The sequence below is a fragment of the Talpa occidentalis genome, unplaced genomic scaffold, assembly GCF_014898055.3.
Source record: "Talpa occidentalis isolate TD23 unplaced genomic scaffold, MPIMG_talOcc4v2.1 talOcc4.16, whole genome shotgun sequence".
NCBI lineage: Eukaryota > Metazoa > Chordata > Mammalia > Eulipotyphla > Talpidae > Talpa > Talpa occidentalis.
The window spans coordinates 15,799,734-15,814,747 of record NW_023601653.1 but is presented as its reverse complement, the minus strand read 5'-3'; the positions used below and the strand labels follow the sequence as shown (position 1 = coordinate 15,814,747).

Sequence of the window (15,014 nt, the reverse complement as noted above, 5' to 3'; positions counted from 1 at the left end):
CATTTGTTGTTCGTGTGATGCTACTTTAGGTGGATTGAGGGAAAAGGGGTAAACCTCCCATTTCCTTACTTTCTAGTTAGGGCTGCATGTGAAACAGGCTCTCACAGATTGCCTGAATTCTGCTGGGTCCCCTCAAAAGTCAGGAGGAGTTTCTCGATGGGATTGGCCTCCGCTTGCTTCGGAACTGCCAAGTGCTAAGGCACACGCAGGCAGATGTGCTGCAGCTCTGTCGCTTTCCGTCTCTTGCTGGTTCTTGGAGGGAAAGTTGTATCCAATATTGGTGACTCCCAGGAATGTCTGCTTGTGTGCTATTTAATGGTCCCTGGACGTCCTTGCATTCTAGAACCTCGTTAGACAGGAGCCCCTTGATTAAGAGGCTGGGGAATATACAGCCGTACTTAGCAGATGAGCCCTCATACAATCCCCCTTCCCTTAAAAACTGCTTAATTGATGCTGCAGGGAGCATACACTCTGCTGATAAGATGATGAAGACAAAATAGGTAGCAGGAAGGCATTTATTGCTTATAAGCGCCATCAGTTTCCTTCCGAGAGAAATTGCAGCTTTGTAGTTTAGTGTTTTCTTTTAATAGTAATATGCTAATGCTTTTATTCTAAATCGGCCAGCACTGACTATCTGCAGGAAAAATGGGTTCCATAAGAAGTGGCATTCTCCTCCAATTCCAAGGTAAAAAATTAAACATTTTTTAAAGTGTCATGTTTCAAATCATTTCATGTCCTTCTTGCCAGAAGCATTAGAAACCTGCTTTTTCAATAAAACTATTGAAAATTTAAACTCTGTTTTTAATAGAAAAGGTTAAAAGATGGGAATGTTTTAGGGAATTTTATTGTTACTCATTTTCTAAAGGTTGCCTAGCTTTTGTTTAAAAAAAATACCATCAGTTACTTCGTGTGTTATCTTTCGGCCCTGGATTATTATTTTTTTAGAGAAAATTATTGTTTGCAGTTCAATTAAAATGATCTTTGTCTATTTTTATGTAGATTTTATTCCTAGAACTGGTAAATAAGAACCATTATTAGGTGATGTGGAAGGTCCCTTCCAGCTTGAAAATCTTCAAAGAGGACTAGTTTCCTAAAAGGACGCATAAGAAGCCTTTACTGGTATAATTGCACTTATTCAGCTAATGTTTAGTTCTCTTTAGTTGAGCGGCAGTTAAAAGTTCCGTGCTCTGTTGTACAGGTAATAATTGTAGCTGGAAGTGATTTCCCAAAAATTAATATTTGAAGGTATTTTCTTTAAGCTGCTACTTTAGCATTTTATTAAAATTGGGGTTTTGCAAAACTCAATTGTGGCTCCTTACCTTGGGTTTCTTACTTCAGGGTTTCTTGAAAGTAATACTTTACATGAGTGGTTAATTTCACAAGAACTATTTAATTCTAGGTATCTGACGGCCAGTATCTCCTGATATGTGGTATGTATCTATGTATGTATATGAACATATTTTATTATGTCTTATAAATTTCATATAATGTTTTGCTTTGCTATTATTTCAGAAGATTTAAGTGAATGTTGGATAGTGCTCAATTTCCTGAAATGATTAAATTCAGTCTCTGAAGAATCTGGGGGAAGGACTGTAATGACATTTTGATGACTTTCATTTTAAGGTGTAATAGAAATTGAGTAAAATATTTTAATAGCTATTCTCTAATATCTCATTTCAAATACAATGTTTTTATTGCTCATTCTAGCTTACAATCTTCTGATGATAATAATGTTGCTGGTAATTGTTTCTTACATAGAAATCATTTTATCCTTATGTAAAAGTTGTTTCAGAAAAGTCTTCATGCATTTATCTCAGCTGAAGCAATTGCATTGAACTCCTGAGATAAAGCATTATTTCTGGATTCTTCCTATTTTAATTTGGTACCTCCTTACAGAATTAGGTATACATCCTAAAGGCAGGAATATTACATATGATAGTCTACAGCTTAAAGAGAAAAAACAAAGAGGCATGCAAGATAGGAAAAGACAGAAAACACAAGGAATAAATACTGTTATCACAAAATTGACTTTGCTTCCAGACACCATGTATTGCTTAAAATTTAAAAATGAACTAAGAAATAAAATATATGTATGTAAATATGCAGTTGTGATATCTATCTTTATTGAACAGGTCAAGGCTGATATATAAACTTAACAGGATTGCATCTAATGTTACTACGAACGTCTGCACTTCAATTCTTTCGGGAGATGTAGACACAAGTAAAGTTAATCACATAGCTTTTAAAGAATCAAATCTTTTGAGAGCTGGAGTTGTGACATATTAGATCAATTTTCATGTAAGTCAAAATGAAATCCTTAAATCAGTTTTTCTGTGCAAGTTACACAAAGCCATTAGCTTCTAAACTGAGTTATTCTAATCGCTAATTAGAAAAAAAATTAGGCAATTTAACTTGATTGTAGTGAATATTAAAAGTCAGATTATGATATTATTGCTGAATTAATGCACCATCAGTACAATTCTTTATAAAAGTAAAATTAAGCTCTAGTGTCTGATTATTCGCTTTCTCTAATACATCTCCTGAATTTCCCCAAGTTTGCTTTCTTTTTGTAATGAATATTTCTTCCCAAATGCTGTGTTGCAAAGCAGTTGGTTACCCTTAGTTTCTTCCTGCCCACTGTAATTCTGGTTTTTGTCTTTTGGAATGCCATTAATTTTAGCTGTCACCTAGAAGTTGTATTGACTTTGAAGCAATTTTTCTGACCTATTTGAATTGGGGGTGGGAGTGGGTGCCTAAAACTTGTTTTATTAGAAATTGTGTATAAACTGCTGAACAGTTTGAGTTGGCTTTGTGATGTTGATATTAGGGGTTTGATATTTGGATATAGGATTTTCCCAGTAGTTGCAAGTAAATTGCATAATTCAATAAAAATTTTACTTATTTTTCACAAAATTGTTTGTCAAGTGACAAACTGGGCATCATCTAGAAAAATCATTAGAGAAAAGAAATGGGCAGGGCAGGGCTCTCTTAGATTGCTAGTGAGGGTGCTGCCCTCTAAGTTGGGGTGCTGTTGTAACCTGTGGATAAAATACATGATTAAGTTCTATCTACTGGCATTTTGTATCCCTTCACCTCTGTAATCCAACAGTAGGTATGTTCAAATTATACCAGAAAGGTATAATATAAGTTATACTAAAGAGCTTCATTAGCTATTCTAGCACTCACAATAATTCATGGAAACATTTGAGAATTTGTCCCATTTGACAATGTGAAAATTGTAGTTTGCTTACTGGTATTTATAATTTTTTTACCAAAAGATGTCCTGTACAGACACATATTGACCTGGAGTTTAAAGTTGCTAGACTTTCTAATATGACACCATATAGTGAACAGAACCTTTTTATATCCTTAGTAATAACTCTAAGCCATAATTTGCGTTCTTAATGCTACTTGGCTTTATTTAAGCACGAAATACTTATGATTCATAAATCTTTGAATTTCCTGTGTTTTTCTGACAATGGAGTTCACAGTCCAAATGCAAAGACTAAAACATACCATAAGGCTAAGCATTTCTTTAGAGAAAGACAGTGGTCAGGAACAGGTGGTGTGTAGTTAATTATCACAATCGTGAGGATTTTTAACCTTGTTTACAACAAACATCTTTGAGAATATTGGCTTTTCAGAAAATATTTGAAGAATTGGATGTGCTAGAAATGTGAAACATGGAAATGAAACAAATTATTATTAAAATGTCCTCCCATATGGTTTAGAAAGAGACATCATTCTTTTGGCTATAACTTAATGCCCTATTTTATACATTATATGAGTCTGAGCAGTTCTTCATATATCATCAACTAATCTCCATATAATCCATATGATTTTGGAACTTGTATTCCTAAGTCTATTCTTTAAATGGCTTAAACTATAAGCATATATGTTAATTTAGAAGAATATATTTGTAAAGATTCAGAAGGTGTTTTAAGAAATTTTCTTATTGATACATATTTAGAAGTGTTATCAAAAAGCATCTCTTTCCCCTCACTATTCACCCCCACTGTCCACAGACACTGAATTGTTCTTATTGTTTTTACACTTCTTGCCACTGTTTCTTATACTATTTTGAGTGACCCCTAATTCTAATGATTAATGACTAACATAATTTCCATATGTCTGTCAATGTGTTTTTTTGATTTATTCCTTTCAATTATGGGAAAGATAAAGTGACTCTCCCTGCTTATAAATGAGGAACTGAAGATTTTAGAAGTTACGTTATACCCTAAAGGTCACCGAGTTAAGAAGCACCTGAGAAGACTTGAAATTCAGGTCCCTCAGACTCTATTCATTCTTCTACTCATTCAACAAATGTTATTGAGCCTCTATGATGTCCCAAGATCTTTTGAAAAAACAGTCGATCTAGCAGGCAAGTCTCTGCCTCTAGAATAGGAGCATGTGGACTTTGACTGTGTTACTACGTTTTGCATCCGTGGATTACCAAAAGCCATTAGGATAAAATTTAACAATGTCAAACTTCCTTTAGATTTCTCATCATTTGTCATCAGTCTTTCTAACTATTTCTAAAGAGGAATTTTCTACACTGGTAGGCTGATCTGTTCATTACCCCAGCCAAGTTTGATTGACATTTTCTCTGATCATTCTTGCACCTGAAATGCTTTTGTCACTGCCTCAATGCCTCCAATCCTGTAAACTCTGGGTCCAAGTTCATGGCTTCCATGAAGACTGTCGTAGAAATGAAATCCTAAAATTCTGTGTCTTTATTGATCACTTGACATGTGACACTGCAACAGGTAAAATGATTTGAAGCTAGGTAACATTTCACATATTTCTGGGTGCATGTTTGTACCTGTGCCCAACTAACATATTGGTAAAGAATTCCCAGCAGTAAATGAAGAGAAGAAAGTGAAAAAATTCGTACTGGAAGACTTGGAAGCCAGTGTCTTACTGCCTTGTACAATGCCTGCCAGAGTGTATGTACTTCATATTAGATATTTGTTTGAGTCTGGGGAGAGGAAAGCAGAGATATGAAGGAGGATAGCAGGGAAGAGAAAATAATATACCTAAATTTATAGCCCAGAGCCTTTGAATATCTTTAAATATTTATATTAGGGTCAGAGATTCTATTAAATAGTGCAGAGATAAATACAATCTTTACTTTCAAATGTAATTTTGCTTCTTACTGGAATCAATTGTTGCCCTTATCAACATGAATACATTAGATGCAGAATCAACTTTCTTGTGTTTCTACAAGAAAGTGTAGTTGTGTTACGTTTGTATGTGTTTGTCATCACTGTTCAGGCCCACAGGACAGCTGACTCTTGAGTTGGTTTTATTGACATAAGCTATAGAAGATCATTTCTCTATTTCCTGGGACATTTTTCAGTGTCATAGAAGTTGCTGATCACCCCCCCCCCAGAAGAGCCATCCCCTTAATCATCATAAAACCTTATTAGTTTATACTTCATGTTGGATTTTTTTTCAATGAAAGTTGAATTCAACATTCAAAATCCTAGTACAAATAGTCTCTATCAACAAGCAGCTCTTGTGGTTAATTTTATTTATGTTTTTATTCAACAGTATTCAAAAGTATAGCCTTGAAATCTCAAGAGAAGCATATGTCTATATTTTTATGGGCTCTCAAACCAAGTGCTTAAGGCAGACATGTTATTTCATAGTACAATCTAGGTGGATATTTCAAAGCAACTACTGCATCTCACCTCTGCTATGGAGCAATTTTACTGACTGTAAACACCATGACTTATCTATATGTAGATGTGAATATAGGTTTGCTTCAAGGAGTATTACTGATACATAATGTCTTTGTAACATGTACTAATTTACTGGAAATTAGTACAAACTAGAAAGGTTGTGTCTTGAACTCCTGAACTTGATAGCCTGGGTGTACCCTATAATCTGTAGGGGAGTAGTCTGCTTAAGCAACCCCATTCTTAAAAGTCCCTACCTCCCATTTGAGAAAAGTGACAGTGAAGCTTTGGCCAGGAGGCTTTGGTCTCTATCATGCTTTTAAGAAACAAGGAATATTTCTACAGTCTGTATTGTAACAGGAACAGTTGAGCAGCCCATGAGAGTTGCAAAAATGAAACTGTGCTCCAAATCGCCAAATACTTATCACATGCTGTGTTGATGTTGGTAAAATGCAGAGGATGAGCTTCTCTCCCCTTTAACCCTAACTTTCTATGGTTCTTTCATTTTGACACTAATTTCAGGCAAGAACCTTGGCACTCAGCTGCAGTGTGTAATTGTTGGTATCTCGCTGCCACCTGGGTACACAATGGAGAACAATATTTAGCCCCTGTGATTGCCATAAGAACACACCACATGCAGTTGCAAAGGGAAATATTTAATCAGTCAGTTTTCTCAATGCAGTCCCAATCAATTGAGCTGGTTGAAGATTTTATTTCTTCTGAATTAACTGGTTTTGTCATTATGAAGATGAAACCTTTGGCTCCCTCACAAGTCTGCATCATACAAATTTGGGGACTTTGCATATCAGTTCAAATATACCAACAATGAGAAGATATTTTAAAATATGCTGTTAATAACTCATTTTGGTCAAAAGATGTTTTTTTTGAAAAAGTTCTTGAGTCCTCTGTTTTGTTGGTTGGCTTAATATGTAAAAGGCTGTAAGTGACGCACGAATAATACCATTCCATTTTTAGTCACGTTGTATGATGATGCTGTTGATCTTTAAAGGAAATTCCATTTGGTGACATTTACAAAAATAGTTTCACGTTAGCAGCTTTTAATTTTAATTTTTAAAAAATAACGAGAAGGGTATAACTTTCAAATGACAAGAAAGTCACCTAGGAGGTGTGTGCTTACATGATGGAAACACGGAACATGCGTTGCTTTCCACCATAGGCTGTTTTTATGTTCTGTCCAGGGAAACACTTCTGATAAGTCGAAAAATAATATAAGAATAAATTATCTCTATCAACAGGCAGACTCTATAAGAATGAGATTTATTTTTTAAGCCTAGTGCTTTTAACGTGTTAGAGAGATTTGAATCCAGAGTTTAGTCCTCATTTTACTTTAATCTGCTAATACAATACAGTGTAATGCAATCCAGTCCATTTCAACTCACCTAGTTACTCATTGGATTGCTAATATTTATGAACATTTTAATTTCCTCCAGTCAATTTATTTCTTTGATGGTTTTATTTATTTTTTGGTTGTGTAAATACAATAGGAAAAGTCCATGCATGTGGTGAAGAATTCTTGGTTCTTTCCCAGAAAAAAAGTGTTTTAAAGAGTTCAGAATTTATACATGGTTATTTTTTTGGGGGTTGGGAGGCGTTAATTTTTCTATTCCACGTTAGATACAGGTTGGGATAACATATGATCTTTCTAACTAAAATCATTAACTCTTCTGTTCAAAAATCTTGATTATTATCATAAATTTGGAAAGACTTCAAATCATTTATTTACTTAATTATACAATTAAGTGTTGCTAAAGGCATTCTGGAAGATTTTACAAAAAGAGAAAATACGATCTTTCGCTCATCAGCTATAGTATAATTGGAAAGAGAAAAAGAACTTTAAAGAACTAATTGGGTAATATAATGAAATTACTCTCAGCAATCAAACTTCAATACCATGAAGGGAGAAACTATTTCCTCACAGGTAGAAAGCAGTATTAACAATCAAATACAGCTTTCTGACTCAGTCTATTGTTTCAGGTTACTTATAAGAACAATAATGAGAGCATTTTGAATAGAGGTTAGTTCTTGAGCATGGATTTTATAATTTTCCATTAATTTCATCTGCAGAAAACATTTTCACTTCATGAGGATTAAAGCAGTCAACTATGTTGCACTAATTAATTTCAAATTAATTAAGATTAAAACTTACTAATACTTTATTTTATTGTATATATATAAGAAAATGTGTGTGAAGGGAGTGACAGAATTTAACACTGCCCTAATTGTATTTCATGTGATTCTTCCAAAATTTTCACGCATCTATAAATTGAAATGTTTTCTGAATTCCTTCAACTTCCTTGCTATCTTGAGGAGTCAGGCTAACACATTTTATGCAATGGAAAACTTTTCAAAGCTGTCTTTAACAACATCCCTGGATGTGTCAAACCTTGCCCACAACTTCTTTCTCTGGCAGAAATACTACACCATTCACCCATGTAGATAAAAACATTGTTCCAGATAAAACCTAACAGTAAGCAAAGAGCTTTGGGATTGGTTCAATTCTTAGCTTCTCACTTGAACATAATATTTCAGGATTTTAAGAAAAAAACAACAACTTTGTATGCATGTGGATTACCATTTTCCAAAGCCCACGATAAGCCAGCCAAAAATTTTAAACCTTTACTTAAAAAACCATGAAGTTTTTGCCCATAGTTACTTTGTTGAACACCCCAGTGATTACTAGTTATTCTTGTGGACTTTTTATTTATTTATTTATTTTTTGTGGGACCCTCGCCGGTGGCCAGGGATCGAACTAGCGCTGCAGAGGCTGCGGGCAGCCTTGCAACCCAGCGCTCAACCGCTGCGCCACCAGGGGAGGCCCTATTCTTGTGGACTTTGTATATTGTAAACAGAGAGAAAAGCCTTGGACATTTCTGCTTTCTCTGCTCAGGGAAGGAGAGAATTGGGTCGGAAAATGCATACCCCCTTACTACCAGATATTTTCTATGGATGGTGCATGGCATCTACTAAGCAGGGGATCAGCTGTTCTATTATTCAGAGGCTAAGGGAGGATATAGCAAAAGACTAATTCTCCAGCACATCCTGCTATGTGAATGGACTTATATGAGACCCATCATGGGGAGAATCAGGCAGAAGGATACTTAATGAGCCCCACTCAGAGACTAGACAGCAGTATCCTTTCTAGCTGTTGATTCTTAGTGTCTTCGGGAAGCAGCGTTCACCATCCTGCTGTCTAAACAGATAATGAGAGTAGAGACACGACACAACTTTTCTCTATGACTCTGAATGCTTTTCAGGTGCCCCCCAAATAAGGACCTCATCCTGCTGTCTGCTCTGAGCTGCATTTCATTTTGAGAGCCATTTGCAGAAGACATTTTTGAACCCCAAGTAATGTAAGAAGAATAGTTGAGAAATTCTTCATTGAGCTTTCTCCCTACCCACCTGTGGGTGATTTGGGGCATAAAGATTAGAGCCTTATGGAGCTCCTGTACCCAGTCTACCTTTAAAACAACACATTTGGACACACACAATTTGAAGAAAAATGAAGCAGATTAAAAAAGAAGAAAAAAGCTTGAGAAAACCAAAACATTCTATATGGGGATTATGATTAAATCTGTAAATCAGTGGAGATGAAAGAAAAGATATAGAGATGAGACCAAATTTTCATTGAATTACAGTTTCATCTATTTATCTTCAGTTTCACTTTCACTTGCTATAGATCATCACGTCTCTTGTCTTTTGCAGATTTAAGCTCACACCATATCTCTCACAGTAACTGTGTGCTGACGTAGGCTTGTTTCCTCTTGGAGGGAGCACACCTTTGCCCTACATCTCCGAGGTGATTTTCTAGAACAATTTAACATTGGCATAACTTGCTCATTGTCATTCAGGTCTTACCCCTGTAAAGTAGCCAGAGTATTTCGATTAATGGTGCTTCTGATGATGACTCCAACTTCTTAGCTTTCATCTTGAATGATGATTTTTAAATATCAGCTTACATGCTACATCAATGCTCAGGAGCACAGAACCTTTTTCTTAGTGTTACGGTGAACCCCCTACCTTGTCAGTCATCAACCAACGAGGGTCAGATTTTCAGGTGTGGGTTCATTTTTTAAATTACCACGACTGGTCATGGTTTCAATCATTTTTAGATTTTACAATATAAGTGATTTGAGGGCAATGAATGTTTCATGTTTTTGAATTCTAACATTCTAATATTTGAGTCCACATTTTGAAGAGAGGGCTATTGGCATGGAGACAGCCTTGATTGATCTTGGGGATGTCTTTTGGAGAATCTTCTTAGTTGGTGTCTCCTTGTCTTGTCAGTTTAGATCTCTAAGTTAAGCAATAGCATTTGTGGCAGGAAGGGTAGAGTCTTTGGAATCAAGCCAAATTAGATTCAAACCCTAGGCCTGCTATTACCTTGGACCGATTGTTTAGCATCCTTGAAACACAGTTTCTTCCTCTGCAGTAAGGATTATAATATCCACCTTACAAACACTCCTTGACCATTCCTACATGCCAGGCCTCATACCCACATGAGCTATAAGGCAAGTACTATTATTAGTCATAGTTTACAAATTACCACACTGAAGCTTTGAGGAGGTAAAGAAACCCCCCTCTAAACACATGTAATTGTTAAGTAGTGGGACCTCTGGGTTCTTTTATTTCTATAGAATTTGTTTTTAGGAGAGGACTTGCAGGGTCACAAGCTATGTGTATTATAAATCTAGTCAGTTTCTAAGATGTTATTTAGCTTTAAGCCCTTGACTATTAGAAGCCGTATTAAAGCTGTAATTTATATTTCGCCATGTTGCTGCATTGCAGACTGATGCTGTTTGAGAGTGTGCTTTGTAAGTGGCCCTGAGAGCTATATGCTACGAGAGCTGCTTTATACTCTTCTCCTTGAAGGTGGTGATGGTGCTCTCATCTTGATGAGCACGACTCCTTTTCTGTAAAGATCCTGGATAAATGGCTCTTGCATGGAATTGAATGCTAGTCTACAAGGCAATTGTTATGACTTAGATGAAGTGTGGATGCCATTTCCAGAAAAGTTTGACATGCTCGGGGGGAGTTCTATAACCTTGAAAAATTTTATATTTGTGATTTTTATGGAATTGAAAACTCTCCTCCTGTGTGGCTTCCTCTGTTGCCCATTCTCCATTCACAAGACACTAGCTTCAACTTCTACTTCATCTGCAGGCTCTTGAAGTCTGTGGGATGCCCAAGTGTGCACAGAAACACGGAAGTAGCACAGTCCCTTTGTTTAAGAATAACATGTCAGTGTTCTTTTTTTTGCTTTTGTGTGCTCTCTGGAGCTCACCCATGCATGATGTTCCTGTTGACTTCAAAGGCAAGTCTAAGGTTGGATAAGCTCCACAGGACAGAGTAAGGTAAGAAACCCGCCTGACGCTTTCAAGGCTCACTGGGGAGCTGATTGGGCTGAGCTATGTGGTTACCAAGACAATTTGGTCATTTCTGTTCTCATGGACAGACAGGTAAACCTGCAATAATGCTTTCTATTTTATTGTCACTATTAAAATCATTGTAAAATGATGACCAGGCAGTATGTAAAAAGTTTTATTTGTAGCTATTATAATTCGTGTGCTTGAGAATTTAAAGTCTAATTAAGGAAGTATAGATATAATAAATTTAGAATGGGAGAATACCAAGTTTATGAAGGCTTGAAATATGGAAATCATTGCTAATTTTAGGTATTAAAAAGGGATGGCATGAAAAATGGGTATACACTTGAGAAAAGGCATGTTTGCTTTCCAGATAGTTCCAGCTTCTTACAGAAGGCGAGAGTGAGGCATTGCTGAGGGAAGAAAGGGAGAAGACTGGAGAAGTTGAAGACATCAGCGTAAACCAGGGACACTCCGGGAGAAGTCTTAGCAATGAAAGAGGAATGGTTAGGTAGTATGAGCACAGAGGAAGACTTGCCTGGGAAGAATAGGAAAAAGGATTAATAGACAAAACAGGTAGGGCAGGGTGAGTTGTTCACAGGAACTGTGAAGCTAGGAAAACCTACATTATAAAACATCAAGGTGAAAACCTAATGACAGAGTAGAAAAGCAGGGACATAACCCCAGCAGTCCTGCTGTGTGTTAACAATAGGCTTCTTTATGAAGTTTGGAAGCCTTATATGGGCAGAAGAAGAGGCTTCATTTTCAGAAATCAGAGAACCTGATAAAAGAGGTCACAATATCTAGGTGAACAATCACGAAATCCTGGGCTGAATCTGAAGACATGATGTGAAAAGTGGGGTTAATACAGTCATCACGAAGGAAATAGTCAAGCAAAGTAACATCCTTGACCAATTCCAACTGCATTGAAAGAGGTTTCAGAGACAGTAAAGGATATAAAGGAATTAAAAAGTGTTTGAAGATTTGCTTCTCTGCTGGAGAAATTTCAGAGAGAGCAAGGCTAAGTGAGGTAGGCAGCAAATCCTAGAATAAGGACATACTTATCGCATGCTTTCTCTTCTGTCACTAGAGTGAAGAAGAAAGAGAGGTTTATTCCATTTTGATTTATTCCACTTTCTCCCCAAGATCACACAGTATACATTAGTTAAATTTATATAAAACTAAAAACACTTTTTAATTTCCTAGACCTCCTGCCCCCTCCCCCAGAGTTCTTTGAGGTCATGTCATTTGGCGTTGTCTATGGGAGACAGTAAGGAGAGAAATTGCTGTATGTGTGGTAACCACAGCATTAGACCTTGTGTTACAGAACTTGAAATTGAATCTTGACTGTGGTTATGTTCTTCTAGTGAATAGAGCAGACACAGAAATGAATCATTTGTTTCCAGAAATTGTCATTCTGACTTTGCTTTTGGAGACACTGGCATGTGTGCTGTAGCTGAAACAATCCTGCTTTGATTTGTCATCAAACACTTGGAATTGGACTTTGAAAGGGGGGAGATAATATGGGAAGATGCAAATGAGCTTTTTCATTTGAAAAAAGAAAAGGCTATGTGTATAGCTCTCTTTTCTAATTATTACCAGTAGGTATTTCTCTCCCAGGATATAAGCCATCATTTATGACTTTGAAATTGCTCAATACTTGCTTCGGTAGCCACTAAACACATTTTGTTTGAATTTACTAAACCTTAGGAAATATAACAGGAGTTTCAGACATAGTTTTCTCATCACTGGAAGTTTGAAAAGAGGAAACCACCAGCTGGAAACCTTTCAACTCATAGTTATAATGACTGAATTTGGAGAAGGGTCTTGTTTAAAATCTAGGTTAGATAGGACAGTCAGGATAAGCTCAAATCTATTCACATTCACACGAACCTTTTTTAACTATGATATGCAGTCCCTTCCAGTGTAGGAGATTCTCTAAACTGTAGAAATTGACTACATGTATAATCCCCATTCACCAATAGAGCATATCTCATGTTTGATATCTCCCAAAGTACCCTCATATCTTCATAAAAGTGTTATTATAGAATGAAGTATAAGCACTCTATAATGATGAGAATTTTAAATAGGAGTGAAAGATTTGTAAAAAGATACTAATTATTATTTAGGAAAACATTTTTTTCTGAACATTAAATGAGATTTGATAAGGAAATCATGAAATCTGACTCCATCATATTCCACATTTTGCTTGCTAAAGAGCCCACTATCCTAGAACCAGGGCAAATTGCCCATTTTCTCAAATGTTAATGTGGTAGAACAGAAAGGACAGTTGGTCCCAGCAAGGAGGGGAACAGCCAGTGATGGGGGCAGGGTTGAGCTTGTGGTGGTCTAGGTTGGCATTTAGCCATCAATTGTCACCTGTTCAAGTGTACCCCATATGCTTTTAGAACACTTCTGTCCTAAAACCCTTCCTCTATCCTAGTTTTCATCCACCTTAATTCCAGTTTTTCTCCTCCCCATCTCATTTCAAGCATCCTGAAAATCTGGTCCGTGATTATTTTGTGTTTCACTGTCTCTACCCTACAGTCCTCAACATGTGGCATCTGCTTTCAGTTTACTACAGTTTACTACTGAATTTAGTTCTTAAATTGTTAAATCCAGTGGGGCTTAGAGTCTGTCCTGGATGTCTACATATTTGTCTCCATTGATCCATCCCTTTTGCTCAAAGTTCCTGCTGCCCTGACACCGTTCCTACTAGATTTTCCTCTAATTGTTCCTCCTCTGTCTCCATGGTGATCACTTCTTCCTCCATGGGGGTCATCCTCAGCACAATGTTCTTCTCACCCCAACCCCACACTCTCCATCCACTCTCCTTCATTATTTACAGTTGTCCTTTTGTTTTATATGTAGCTCAAATTTCTTTCCTGCAATTCAGTCTTGAATATCCAACTGCCTACCCATCAGGCACCTTCCAACACAATATGCATAAATTATCATTGTCCCCCTTTGTCTGATTTCTCATTGTGTGTGCTCTCAAAAATTCATGGCATCTTTGTCCACTCATTCACCCAAACTAGAAATATTAGGGTCATTTTTGACTTTTCTTTCCCTACTTGTGTTGTTTTCTACATCAAATCCATTACCTGGACCTGCTAATAATATTCCATCCTATACTTCTTGAATACGTCTTATAATGCCCACCATTACCCTAGCTGTAGTCACTCGGAACTACTTGCTGTCACTTGTTGTGGGTTATCTCTTGCTTGGACAGTTGCACCATTTAAATGGCCTTTTCCACTGTCCTTGTTACATTATATCTACCTTACATACATCCCAAAGTAGACATGCTTATTGCAAGCTTAAAATCCTTTTGTTTTCCTGCCCTGCTAAATAAAGTCCAAAATAGTCCCAATATAAATTCTAGTCTAAAATATGGTACTTTTTGCTTCTTTCTAGTCATAGCACTAACAAATTCATATCTTAAACTTTGCTGTACCACAATGCAACACACAACAGCTTGGATTTCTGCACATAAACCATATCATTATTTTTTCTTGTTTCCTTTACCCCTAAGTTGCTTCTCATTCCCCTTCCCTGCCTACTCTGAGTCTTCTTTTAGTCAACACAAGTGGGTCACCTCCTCCAGGAACCTCTCCTTCACGTGTCTTGGTATCCTCCATCCCACTCTCTATAGTCTTATCAATTCCCTCTGCATATGTCAGTCTTTTAATTAACTGTGTTATTTTATTATTCATGTTTATATGAGCTGAGTCATCCATTGATGGCTGTTACCTTCTTTTTTCAACTAAGTCCAAACTTTTGGGATAAGAATTTGATACAAAACAGGACAGATCTTCGTTCCAATGCTGACAATTGAATTAGGAATCTGTTTAAGGATGCTTGGTGAGCCATCTATCATCTATCATCAGATATAGATATAAACTTTAATTTTACCTTTCAATCCTTCTGAATAGTTACTGAGTCAAGT

At 36.5% G+C, this 15,014-nt stretch overlaps 1 long non-coding RNA gene across 2 annotated transcripts in view; it reads left to right on the top strand.

Moving 5' to 3' along the window:
- The window catches only part of LOC129145940 (uncharacterized), a 35,237-nt gene that overhangs the window by 2,252 nt on the left and 17,971 nt on the right, over positions 1-15,014 (top strand). The window contains exons 3-4 of one of the 2 annotated variants that reach the window (XR_008552160.1): positions 625-685; positions 1,400-1,430. The exons of the other annotated variant lie outside the window; for it this stretch is intronic. This is a non-coding gene — a long non-coding RNA (uncharacterized LOC129145940). The remainder of the gene's footprint in view (positions 1-624; positions 686-1,399; positions 1,431-15,014) is intronic. 2 annotated transcript variants of the gene reach the window in all.